The sequence below is a fragment of the Megascapheus bottae genome, chromosome 3 (genome assembly GCF_031878675.1).
Source record: "Megascapheus bottae isolate mThoBot1 chromosome 3, mThoBot2.hap1, whole genome shotgun sequence".
Classification (NCBI taxonomy): domain Eukaryota; kingdom Metazoa; phylum Chordata; class Mammalia; order Rodentia; family Geomyidae; genus Megascapheus; species Megascapheus bottae.
The window spans coordinates 27,147,737-27,160,172 of NC_143511.1; the positions used below are offsets into that span (position 1 = coordinate 27,147,737).

The window sequence follows — 12,436 nt, forward strand, 5'->3', positions numbered from 1 at the left end:
CCCTATTTCCCAGGGCCCTTTGTCATATGGAAAGGGTGTGTCCCTGAGCCTCTGCACAAGAAATGAAAGAAAATTAGCCAAGTAGCAGGAGGATTGGAGGGCAAGTTATGAAAGGAGGGTGAAGAGCTAAATTTATATAACCCAGAAAAAGAGAAGGCTCTGGAGTAACATGATAAAGTTACACTTCACAGAAGCAATATATATGAAAAGTGGGAATAATTCATACGCATGGTAGATGGGAGCACAGAAGGGCTGACCTCAAGACAAAGACTGGGAAAGGAAATGAGGATGGATGGTGAAGGCAGGAGATGAGAGACGGGAAGTTCCTGATGTATGGAGGCTCACCATCTCCCCTTTCTAATTTATGACCAATGGGCATGAAGGACCCAGCAAGGTCATGGAAGGTCGTGGAAGCTGATGAACCTGCACATCTCCATCTGACACCATCTCATCCTCAGCTCATGCTGAGTTTGCTGCTGTGGACAATGGGGTCAGGGAAAGAGAAGGAAGGTTGCAGTGTGAACAAACTTCTTCTGAAAGTTATTTTAAAGAGATAAATTCTTGCCCCAAATATCAATAATATCAAGCAAAATATTCTACTGGTATGTGGGGTTTTTTTAAAATTAATTTTATTTCTTTTGGTTATATGATACCAAGGAATTGAACCCAGGGCCTCATGCATGCTGGGCAAGTATTCCACCATTAAGCCATATTCCTAGCCCTTATATATGTTTTTGTTTTTTTTTTAACATTCCTATCTTGTTCTATTTTTTATCTTTAGGAGCCCCTTTATTGTTTGTGATGTGTTTTGTTGTTTTGTGGTCTAGTCAAGCACTAAGGAGGTTCCTTATAGTATGAACATCATAGCATGGATATTTAGTGGCCGGTCAACACAGTTCAATGTTTCTCACAAGTTCTCTGTGTTGAGCGGGAAACAGCAGGGGCTGAAATCAACGTCTTACTCTGCCATTGCAGTCATGTGTTGCTTAACAATAGAAATACATCCTGAGGCCTATACCACATCACTGGGTGAACATCAGATAGTGGGCTACCCAAACCTAGATGGTATAACAGAGTCACTCGGCCTCTCAGTGACATCAAGGGACACAGGACACAGCTGTGTGGGGCTACCGTAGGTGAAATAGGACTTTCAGTGTCACAGGGCACTTTTTTTCATAAACAATAGTTTAATATCCAAGAGTCCATTGAATGCACAAATAAGTATTATAATGGCTTATAAGCATTTTCCAGTATTACGGACCACACATAAGTGTGGATGCTATACTTTTTACAGGACTGGCAGTGCAATAGATCTGTTTATATCAGCATCATACACATGTGCTAGGACCTCATGACAGCTGTGACATCACTAAGTAGGGGCTATATGTTTAATTGTAACCTTCCACAAAGTCCGTCAAAGACTGGGAAGTATCATTAGGTACTAAGGAGGGTATTAGTTATATCTAGTGCTACATCGCAACTAACCACAAACTTGGCAACTCCAAACACATTTGCATTTTCTCACAGTATCTGGAGATCCTGGAATGTGGGCAAGGCTTTGTGAGAGCTTCCACTTTGTGCTCGCTCATGAGATAGCCATTGTGGTGTCATCTCAGGCTCCTTCAGAAGACCATGAGGGGGTGGGGGTGATGGTAGAGCCACAGTCACTGCAAGAATTTCCTGAAACAGAATCCATTTCCAGCCTCATTCTGGGATGTTGTCAGGATTTTTGTCCTCACAGCTGATCACACGGGCAGCTTCAACTTCTTTGCCAGCTGTTGTCTAAAGTGCCCCCTCAATCCTGGCTTTATGGGGCTATCCACATAGGAACTTGGTTCACCAACATGAACAAGCCAAGAAGGCAGAAGATTGAATGAGAGAGTGTTAGAAAGACAATAGTCCACAGTCTCTTATAAGCTAGTTTTGGAAGTGCATTATTTGCATTTTTAATGTCTTCCATGTATTGGAAGTCATTAGATTCTCTATATTGGACATCATTAGATCCCTTAAAATTGGTTAAGAATTACACAGACATGGAAGACAGGAGGAGAGGGTAATGTTAGAAGGCCACCATAGCAGTAGTCAGAAGACAAAATTTAAAAGGTACTTGAATCAGATGAATTATGTGAGATGATAAGTGGGATTATGGGTACTTTGATGATCTATGCCCATTCAGCTGGGCATACAGTATTCAAAAACTCAAAATCTGTAAGTTAGACTACAGGTCACTGTCTCAGCCCATTCTAGCTAACATGCTCTGGATGTGTCACCAAATGCAAGTGAGGGTTTTAAAGTTTCCCTCTAAAAGTAAGGACTTGTAGGGGTTTTGACTTCAATTGCAGAATTCAAATTTCTGGACAAGTCATGATGATAAGAAAACTTGGCAGGGCTTTTTGAGTATGTAAGCAAGCAGGAAAGCAAGCAAACAAGCACACAGACAAAAAGGCAAGCAGAAAGGCAGAGACACACTCTAACAAGTGTAGGTGCTCTAGTAGGAGAGCAAGAGAGAGACATACAGCTCTAGGCTATCAGGGATATTTATATGGTAAAGGTGGAGTGGGGAACCTGACTTCAAAGTTATGCAATGAGAGGTGTTCTATCTTTGCTCTAATTACTGTGAGTTTCCAGATGTTTGGGGCATTCTTTCCAAGCAAGAATACATCCTGCCATAAAACAAATCTTTATCCTTGAGGTAAGGACAGCACTGTTATATGCACCTGGGGGTAGGAGGTTGCTTAAGTTTGGGAGATGCATTTTTCTCAAGAAGGCATACATTCTGTTAGACAAGTGTTAATTATTGGGGTAAGGAACATATCCCTCGGTAAGGAACACATCTTGTTTTCTCTCTTTGAAGCTAAGATGGCACTTCTATGTTTTTAAATACCATATTTCTGAATTGTCTTCACCAAGCCTCAGTTTCCTCAAGTTTTCCCTAAATGACTTTGGTCCCTTAAGCTTAAGGGAAGCACATAAAGTAATATTTCCTGTATTTGCTACATGCTGAGCATATTTCATTTCTCCCTTGTCTATCCTGCTTCCTTCATTTCCCCTAAAATGATTTTGTTTCTCTAATCTTAAAGCAAGTACAGGGACAGGCTTTAAGTTCAAGTTTTTTAATTCTAGGCAGCTATTTACTATGCCTCATTTTCCCTCATCTATCCTGCTTCAGATGGATGCAACTTAGTAGGGACTTTATGCATTTTTCCATAAGTTGTGTCATCTTACATCTGACCAATGCATATGACACAAAGCTATTCTGTAAGTCATACTTTCTGAGTCTTGTGAGGGATCAAATGTGACCATGGGAAAAGTGTTTCATTAAAACATCAAGGTCCTGCCAAAACAAGTAAGTGTAGATTACCAGAGGGAAGGTAAGCTAGTACCTAGCAGCTTTGACCCATTTAAACCCTTTAGCATTAAGCTAAACAGGGAGGCATTCACTGAAAGAAAAGTGCCTTGAGAGTTGAGGTAATATTTTTTCACCAACTCAAAATGTTCTAAAATCAGAAACTTTTGAGTACAAAAGATAATGGATGAAGACATCAAATTAGGGATTTCAGATCTGAAATGTTCAACTAAGGAAAGCCTATGCAAGAATCCTAAAATTATGGAAGGGCGGGAGGGACAGGGGACAAAAACATGAGAAGGAGTATCAAGGTTTGAGAAGTAATGCATCCACTACCTGACAAATGTAACTGCAACCCCTGTAATCCTGACAATAAAATAGAATTTAAAAAAGGATCCTAAAATGGTGGCAAAGTTCCCAAATCCCAAATACTCCTGATCCCGAGCATTACCAAGAAGAGATACTTAAGCCTGTAATAAGACATAATAACATGATGTCATGCTATCATTTCCTGAACACATGTTTATTGTGCCTGGAGCTACACTTGCTCCAAGGACCCCAAGACGAACAAAACGTGGATCCTGCAGCTTTCACAGCACAGTGGGATCACAGTCCACTCAGTTTCAGAGAGAAGAAAGGTTACCATTACCTATAGAAGGAAGCCACCAGCGTGAGTGGTAACACCTTCAAAGAGGATAAAAGGGGGGCCCTCACCCTCTCCTCTCCCAGGGGTCAGGATCCACAAGGACCCTGCTTTTGATGTCAAAGTGCTCTACTATAGGATTATCTCATCAACCCCCTAACTCTCTGGGGTTGCAGCAAAGAGAGAGGTATTGCTCTGCCTGAGAGAGAGTCAAGCAGGAATCCTATGGCATAAAACAGAAGTTCCTCCTGGTGACCACTCCAGAACCTAATAGACCCCCAGGTAGGTGTCTCATCCAGTGTCGGCTGGGTTTTCCCAGCTCAGCTGGCCTCAGTAAAGGGATTGGTTTGAAATCATGGCTCGTGGTATCCAGGTATTGCTGCTTGGAGATGAACCACAGTATTATCTTGGATGAGGCTAGTACTGAAAACAATTCCAATAACACTGTGCTTAGTCTAGTGTTCTTAGTTTTATCAGTTCCTTAAGACCATGCAGGGCTGAATAGAAGAAGGAACCGCATGCTATGTTTTCATCCTTAGCTTCAGTTGAAAGCTCTTGTAAAGATCATCCATATATTACTAAAGCACCCAGACAAGGATAAAGACAGGTGGTTTATTGGAATGTATAGCTATTTAATATTAGATGTAAGAGTTTCACTCTTTTTCTTTTGGCAGTATACCAGGGAAAGCAATACATCTGCATTCTATCTTACTTCAACTGTGACTAATCCAGCTTGTTTATGATTTTTGTTTTGTTTTATCTTTTCTTTTTTTTTCTTTTTGCCAGTCCTGGCTTGAACTCAGGGCCTGAGCACTGTCCTTGGGCTTTCTCAAGGCTGGAGCTCTACCACTTGAGTCACAGAACCACTTCCAGCTTTTTTCTATGTATGTGGTACTGAGGAATCGAACCTGGGTCTTCGTTGCATGCTAGACAAGCACTCTACCACTAGGCCAAACTCTAGGCCTCTTGTTTTATCTTTTCAATGCTAATAATTTGTCATTAGATAACTAGCTATTCCCTCTCTTTAAAAAAAAGTATTTATGCTGAGCGTGGTGGCTCATGCCTGTAATCCTGGCTACTCAGGAAGGTGAGATCTGATGATTGCAGTTCAAAGCCAGCCTGGGCACTAAAGTCGCTGAGACTCTTATCTCCAATTAACCACTAGAAAATCAGAAGTGGTGTTGCGGATCAAGGGTAGGGTTCTAGCTTTGAGCTAAAGAGCTCAGGGACAATGCCCTGGCCTGGAGTTCAAGTCCCACCACTGGAAAAAAAAGTATGTGTATGTTGAGAATTACACAGAAAATAGCTCAACTCTCCACCTTACCCAGAGTCTATCAGTGAATTAAAAGTACTGCTTGTCTCAGATCAGAAAGAAGGGGAAATGTTCTCTGTATTTATTCATTTGGGGACTGTATTTAATCAGTCACTACCAGCTCTGAAAAGCAGTTCAAACAGCATCTATTCAGATTGAAGTCCAATTAAATAATTATCAAAAGTACCAGGAAGATAAACTCAGAGGAACCAAGGGAGGCTCACAGAGAAATGTAGTTGTTCTGAATTTTTCCCTCACTGCTCATTTACTAAAGCATGTGCTGCTGTTGACCCACACATATCAAACAGGGCCTTGGGTAGCACTTTCTGAATGCATAGGCCTCCTTGGGCACAAAGGAATGCCCTGGTGCTTTGCAGACTTAGGAAGAGATGTAAATTTTTTCCCCAGCTGAATTGCCAGACCATTGAACTTGCAAACATGAGTACTTAGTTCAGAACTGAGTAAAGTGTGATTTCTTATGGCCATCTGTGCAGAACTTGCTCATTTGAGCTTGCCATACCCTGTATATCCTCTTGGCCATCTTTGAGATGCTCAAATAGACTAATACGTTCAGATCCTAGTTTTTCTTTTGTTTTTTTCATGGAGCATTTATTTCTCCTCTGACTCCATTGCAATCTGTTTCTGTTTTGCTCAGAGAAGCAGTGCTAGGATGAGCTGAACCAGCCACTCCTAAAAATGAACACAAGCTAGCCTCCACCCCATGCAGCTGGCTGGGGCATTTCATAAAGGCTGCCCTCGAGAACTGACCATCATCTCATCACATATGCAGCCATCCTGTGGCAAACAAGCCCCATGCAGTCATCCCTGCTTCCAGGCATGAAGGGTCAGCAAATGGCCTATTCAGGGCAGGTTTGCAACTTCTCATCTGTCTCAGAATGAGAAATCTCTGAGGTGGCCCAGAACAAAAGGATGAAAATGGGCAAAGGGTCAATGGCAGATGCTGAATAATGGAGCGAGAACAAATAGCATTCATGGATTTCATGTTTTTGTGTCTCGCCTCATTCTTCCCATGTCATTGCCCATTCCAGTTATTCCTATTTTCATGACTCCAGAAGCTGCAGGAGGGACATCTGCCCAGATTTCTACTTAAGCTTTTCTACTCTTGGGTTGGAGTGGGCCTCTTCAATTTTTACAAAATGGCAACAAGGACTCACAAAGCTTTATAACACCTGCCAACATCCTGCGTCTCCCTCTTCACACACCCCTCCCCCAATGTCACAGAAAAAGGCTATCTTTTCAGGCTGAGTGGAAGTGACTACATTGATGTAGACTTGCTGAGCAATTTAAAATCTAGAATGAAGAAGATGGAGGTTTAGCAGTTGGCCAGTGACTTTGAACTTAAGGACAAACTTAGATATAGAGATGAGTATGGATAGACAGAAAGATAGACAGATAGATGATAAATAGAAACTGAAATAAACACTAGATCATTCTTCAGTGTCAGAAACAGGAGGGCAATGTCTGTACAACACACATCTTTTTTCTCTACATGAAAGGAAGAGGTAGAAACAAACGCTGCAGAATCTAAGGGACTCTCTCACCTGTAACATGAATCAGAGTGATACTCAGGTGATTTTACATGAAACAATACTGAAGTTAAGCCAAACTCATGTTAGGACCAATTTTCTTCTTTCATAATTATTGGAAATAGGGCTGCAGTTGTGACCCACATAGTAAAGTGCTATCTTACAAGTGTGAGGCCGTGAGATCAAATCCCAACACCGCTACACCCCAAATGATTCTCATTATAAGTAATGATAATAATGAAAATAGCAAACAAGCAAAGACAGCATTTTCTTTTTTCTTTCCTTCCCTTTTTTTTCCTTATCCTATGGCTTCAACTCAGAGCCTGGTGGCTATTCCTGAGCGCAAAGCTAATGCTCTAATATTTGAATCACAGCATCACTTCTGGATATTTCTGTCTAGTTTTTGGAGATAAGAGTCTCACTGGCTCAGAGCCACAATCCTCAGATCTCAGCCTCCTGAGTAGCTAGGATTATAGTGGCATGAGCCACTAGTGCCTGGTGGCATTTTCTTAATGAGGCTTACATTCGGCGACTAGTATAAAAGCTTTATACATATTATAAAGCTCTAATCATTGCATTTCTCCCATTAAAAAGTTAAACAGGTTTAGAGAGCTTGAACAAATTGTTCAAGATCACAAGTTAAGTCTAGAGATGGTGGCATAAAATGACTAGGAAAATTTGTTCCAAATCTAGCTCAGGGTCAGGAGAGTCTATCACAGTTAGGACTAAGAAAAGTTGCATATTTACAGAAAACATGTCTTTCCCTTTTCTCTCTGATCATAAAAGTCTGGAAGTGGCAAGTTCACATTGGTATGGAAGTTTCCTGTTGCAGCAGTGCCACTCTGCACTGAGTGCCTATCTGCAAGCCTCCAGCTCCTTTCACAGAACAAATGTGCTTGTAGAATAGCACCCAGTATGATTAGACCAAACTTGTGATCCTAGGATACAGGACCCAGGTGACTTAAACTGAACATCCTCTTTCCTAAATTCCCCAGCTATACTTCATGTAAAGTCACAGGAAAAACTGCTCCTAAAGAAAACGCAAAAGGAAAGAAAAAGTAAGATACAGGACAGGCAGAAAGTGAGAAGAGTCAAGGTGCAAGGATCAGACAAAGAAATTATCACCATCATCACCGTCGTTGTCATCATCATCATCATCATCATCACCAACAGAATGAATAATGGAAATGGTAACATAGGCAATGGTGCTTGTCTTTATTTTCCTGGTGAGCAATCATGTCATGTAATGTGTATAAAATGGATAGTAGTTTAACACTCTCAGTTCTCACTACTCTGTTAGTAATATGGGGATATTCTTTAGGGAAGTGCATCAGTCAAAATGTTCATTCTGAGAATATTTTACAACATGAGCATGCTTTCATATGACCCATAACTGACAGAGCTCTTAAGCAGGGGCAAATACGGGTCTTACATAAATGAAGGTGATTTATTTTTAACTCTTAAAAAAATCCAAGCTGGGAGTTGGTGACTCACGCTGTAATCCTAGCTACTCAGGAGGCTGATATCTGAGGATCATGGTTCAAAGCCAACCTGGGCAGGAAATTCCATGAGACCCTTATCTCCAAGAAATTACTATGAAAAAGCTGAAAATGGTGTTATGGCTCAAAGGGTAGAGTGCTAGCCTTGAGCACAAAGAGGCTTAGAGACAGCATCCAGGCCTCAGGACCAGCAAAATAAAATATTATACAGTTAAAAATATTCAGGCATCAAAGAGATAAGCGTTTATGTATAAGACTGAGGGAAGACAGCAAATGAATAACACTGTCTGGTACAAATTTCACATATTGTAACTGAAAAACTGATTATAAAGTAACTGTGCTTATAATGTGCAGAGAATAAACTAAGAAATTTCTACAAAAAAATAATGAACTCTAAAATATGACCTGCCACGTAAAGACCAGCAACTAATAGAGTTGCTATTGATGTATGGCAATAGGAAAGGCAAGACCAGAAGAACCATCTATTCGCATCACCTAGAAGTTATGTAGGACTAGTTATGTAGGTATCTAGAGTATATAAAGAACACGATGAGAAAAACATACACAACCCGATATGGAAAAGAACAGAAACACTGAACACACATTTGACAGCATAGGAAATTCTAGTGGGCAGGAACCATAAGAAAAACTGCCCAGGCTCTGTAGTTATCACAAAAATTCTACAAAAACACAGAGATAACTCCAGATATCCTTGAGCAAACTAGCAAATAAAACTTTGGGTATTTGATAAAGTCAATGTTGTTGAGAAGGTGTTTCTAACTGTTAAAAAATAAAAAAACTCCTTGCTAACTAATCTAGAATGTCCAATAAGGTAATAAATAACCCATATCTTGTTCATATCTTGTTATTCTATGATCCATAAATCTGTTCCTACACTTATACGTAACAGAAGTTGGTGTGTGTACAGGTTCATGATATGCAATCATCTAGTATACTTCTCTCTCTCCCTCCCTCCGTCCCTCCCTCCCTTCTTTTTTCTTTTAAACAGATTTTTTTTTTTTTTTGGCCAGTCCTGGGCTTGGGCTCAGGGCCTGAACTGTCCCTGGATTTTCTCAAGGCTAGGGCTCTACCACTTGAGCCACAGCACCACTTCTGGCTTTTTTCTCTGTATGTGGTACTGAGGAATTGAACCCGGGTCTTCATGCATGCTAGGCAAGCACTCTACCACTAGGCCAAACTCCCGGCCCCTTAAACAGATCTTATTATATAGCTCAAACCGAGCCTAGTTTCAGCTTTCCAAATGCTGAGATTGCAGGCATGGACTATCACCACACCCAGCTGATACGTTAGGTCTTATGAAGTAATCCTTTTAAAGGTACAATTATATTTTTCCAGCAATATTTATGCTCTAAAACTTTTAAATAACCATGGCCATGAAAGACAGGGTATTAACATTGGTGGAGAAGATGAATGGTTATGAGCATACAGAAAACTTCCAGGTTGCTAACAAGGCTTCTTTCCATATTTGTCTTAGAAGTCAGTGTAATAGTCAAGGTTCCTCAGAGAAACAGAAAAGAGATTGACATAGTCAATGGAGGAACTAGCTCCTATGATCATTAGCACAATCTCATAGTCTGCCATCTGCAATCTGGAAAGCAAGAGTGGCATTCATGGAATTCTGGTCCTGTTAGAAGGTCCTGGGAAGCCTATGGTGTAAATTCAAGTCCAAGTAGTAGAAGATTGATGTTTTATCTCAAGCAGGGAAGTAGGAAGAAAAAGCCACAAACTTTTTTTTTTTTCCTCTGCCCTTTTCTTCTATTCAGTGCTTTTACACAAGGTCCATACACATGGCAAACTGCTTTACTGAGTGCACTGATTCAAATGCTAATCTTCCCTGAAAACACCCTCTTAGACACACCCAGAAGTCATGTTTAATTTTCTCACCTCACATGATATAGCCAAGTTGACATATAAAGTTAACCATCAGAATCAATAATGTTTTATTTGGGGGGGGGGGTAAAAGTGGGGGAAGGGGACAAAATAGTTCTTTTAGACTCTATGAGCCACGTGGTTGAAGTTATACCTACACAGTTTTGTTATTAGAATTTGAAAGTATACAGTGGACAATATGTGATGAAACTGGCATAAGTGTGTTCAAATAAATACTTATTTACAAAAAATAGGTTATAGGTTGAATTCAGCCTATGGGTCATATTTGCCAATCTCTGCTCTATATGATATATGTTATAAATTTTTGTGTAGATGTGTTTTTTTCAAAAAACGCAGTTTTGACTACTGGTGGGAATGTAAACTAGTACAACCACTTTGGAAGGCAGTTTGGAGGTTCCTCAAATAACTAAAAATAGACCTTCCCTATGACCCAGCCATACCACTCCTGGGCATCTACCCTGAGCATCATAACCCAGGATATGATAAGGATACCTACTCAGCCATATTCATCACTGCACTATTCACAATAGCCAAGCGATGGAAACAAACCAGATGCCCCACTACTGATGAATGGGCACAAAAAATGTGGTACATATATACCATGAAATTCTACATAGCTACCAGACAAGATAAAAATATGGCATTTGCTGGGCAGTGGATGAAACAATTGCAAATCATGTTGAGTGAGATAAGTCAAGACCAAAGGAGCAAAAGGTGCGTGGACTCCCTGATATGTGGATATTAGATCCAAACAGTACAAGAGTGATGACTCAGTCCTTGGGTACTCAAGGTCACTGACATGATCTTGTTGGTATAACTATAACTACATAGACATAAAAATCTATGATGGGATATATACTCTATAGATATAATATTATATTATATAGATCTATATGTATCTATGACACACAAACTCTCAGCTTAGTTTAATTTTGTTCTTAAATATATGTGCCAGTGATTGCATACTTGAATACTTATTTGTTAAACTTGATATTTGAAATATGATGTAAAAAAATCAACATTAATAAAATCATTTTTTAAATGCAGCTTTGAAATCAAGAAGGACTAAAACCCAAGAAAGAAAGTTAGCTCAAGGGCTCAGCTTTTGGAGCTATAGAGTCAGAAAGTCCAGGTGTGATTGGGCCTCAGGCAAAATAATGTGCATCAGTGCAGGCATATCTAGTGTCTTTTAAGAAATCAGGTTAGATGCTTACTAGAACTTTAGCCCAAGAATTCAGACTTCATATTCTTCCAGATAAGAGATGGTCATTAAAGCTTAGGCACCTTATCTTAACAAGACTTTAATGCTCTTATTGGTATTGATAAAAGCTATCTCCTGGACTAGAAGGAAGGGGTGACATTGTCCAAAAAAATACATCTTAATGAAAACAATAAAATTAATATCTGTGGTTTTTTTTTTTTTCCTGCCAGTCCTGGGCTTGAGCTCAGGGCCTGGGCACTGTCCTTGGACTTTCTCAAGGATCGAGCTCTACCACTTGAGCCTCAGCACCACTTCCGGCTTTTTTGTATGTATGTGGTACCGAGGAATCGAACCCGGGTCTTCATGCGTGCTAGGCAAGCACTTTAACCACTAGGCCAAACTCCCGGCCCCTAATATCTGTTTTAAAAACCTATGTCCTAGAGAAGAAATTTATGGAGTAAATAGGAAATATCTATAATTTCCTTTACTTAGAATGTGGAAAGATCAAAAGTAAATATAGTTTACAAACTAGATATAGTACCTATTCTTTCTTGGAAAGCATTTCCTTCCTTCCATATTTTGGGTGCTAAACAGAAAACTTGATTATAAATACATATATATATATATATTTCCATTAGTGTGATGGAAAAAGTTCTCATTCTTAAACCAGAATGACAATATTCTTTAGGACTGTCCCCATGAAGAGATTAAGTCTGATTGTTCTACAGGAGGAAGATTTTTTTTGGTGAGCCAAGGAAATATACTCCAGAAATTTTCATATCAAACTTTCCCAAAGCTATGACCTTGAATGGCAACATGAACTTGGCAGCTGTAATTAAAATGAACATAGTAGAATGAGAATACTCCAGCTTATCTGGATGATCTTGATGTAACCATTAAGAGGAACCTTACAGAGGAAGGAGGGGGCCAAAATATCAAAGATATTTGAGATACTATGCTATGTATTCCACGCGTTT

The 12,436-nt window shown here is 39.9% G+C and overlaps 1 long non-coding RNA gene across 1 annotated transcript in view; it reads left to right on the forward strand.

The window, feature by feature from the left end:
* LOC150065099 (uncharacterized) overlaps nucleotides 1-8,014 on the forward strand; it is a 94,438-nt gene extending 86,424 nt beyond the window's left edge. The window contains exon 3 of the long non-coding RNA XR_016534740.1: nucleotides 7,844-8,014. This is a non-coding gene — a long non-coding RNA (uncharacterized LOC150065099). The remainder of the gene's footprint in view (nucleotides 1-7,843) is intronic.
* Nucleotides 8,015-12,436: the final 4,422 nt, after the last annotated feature.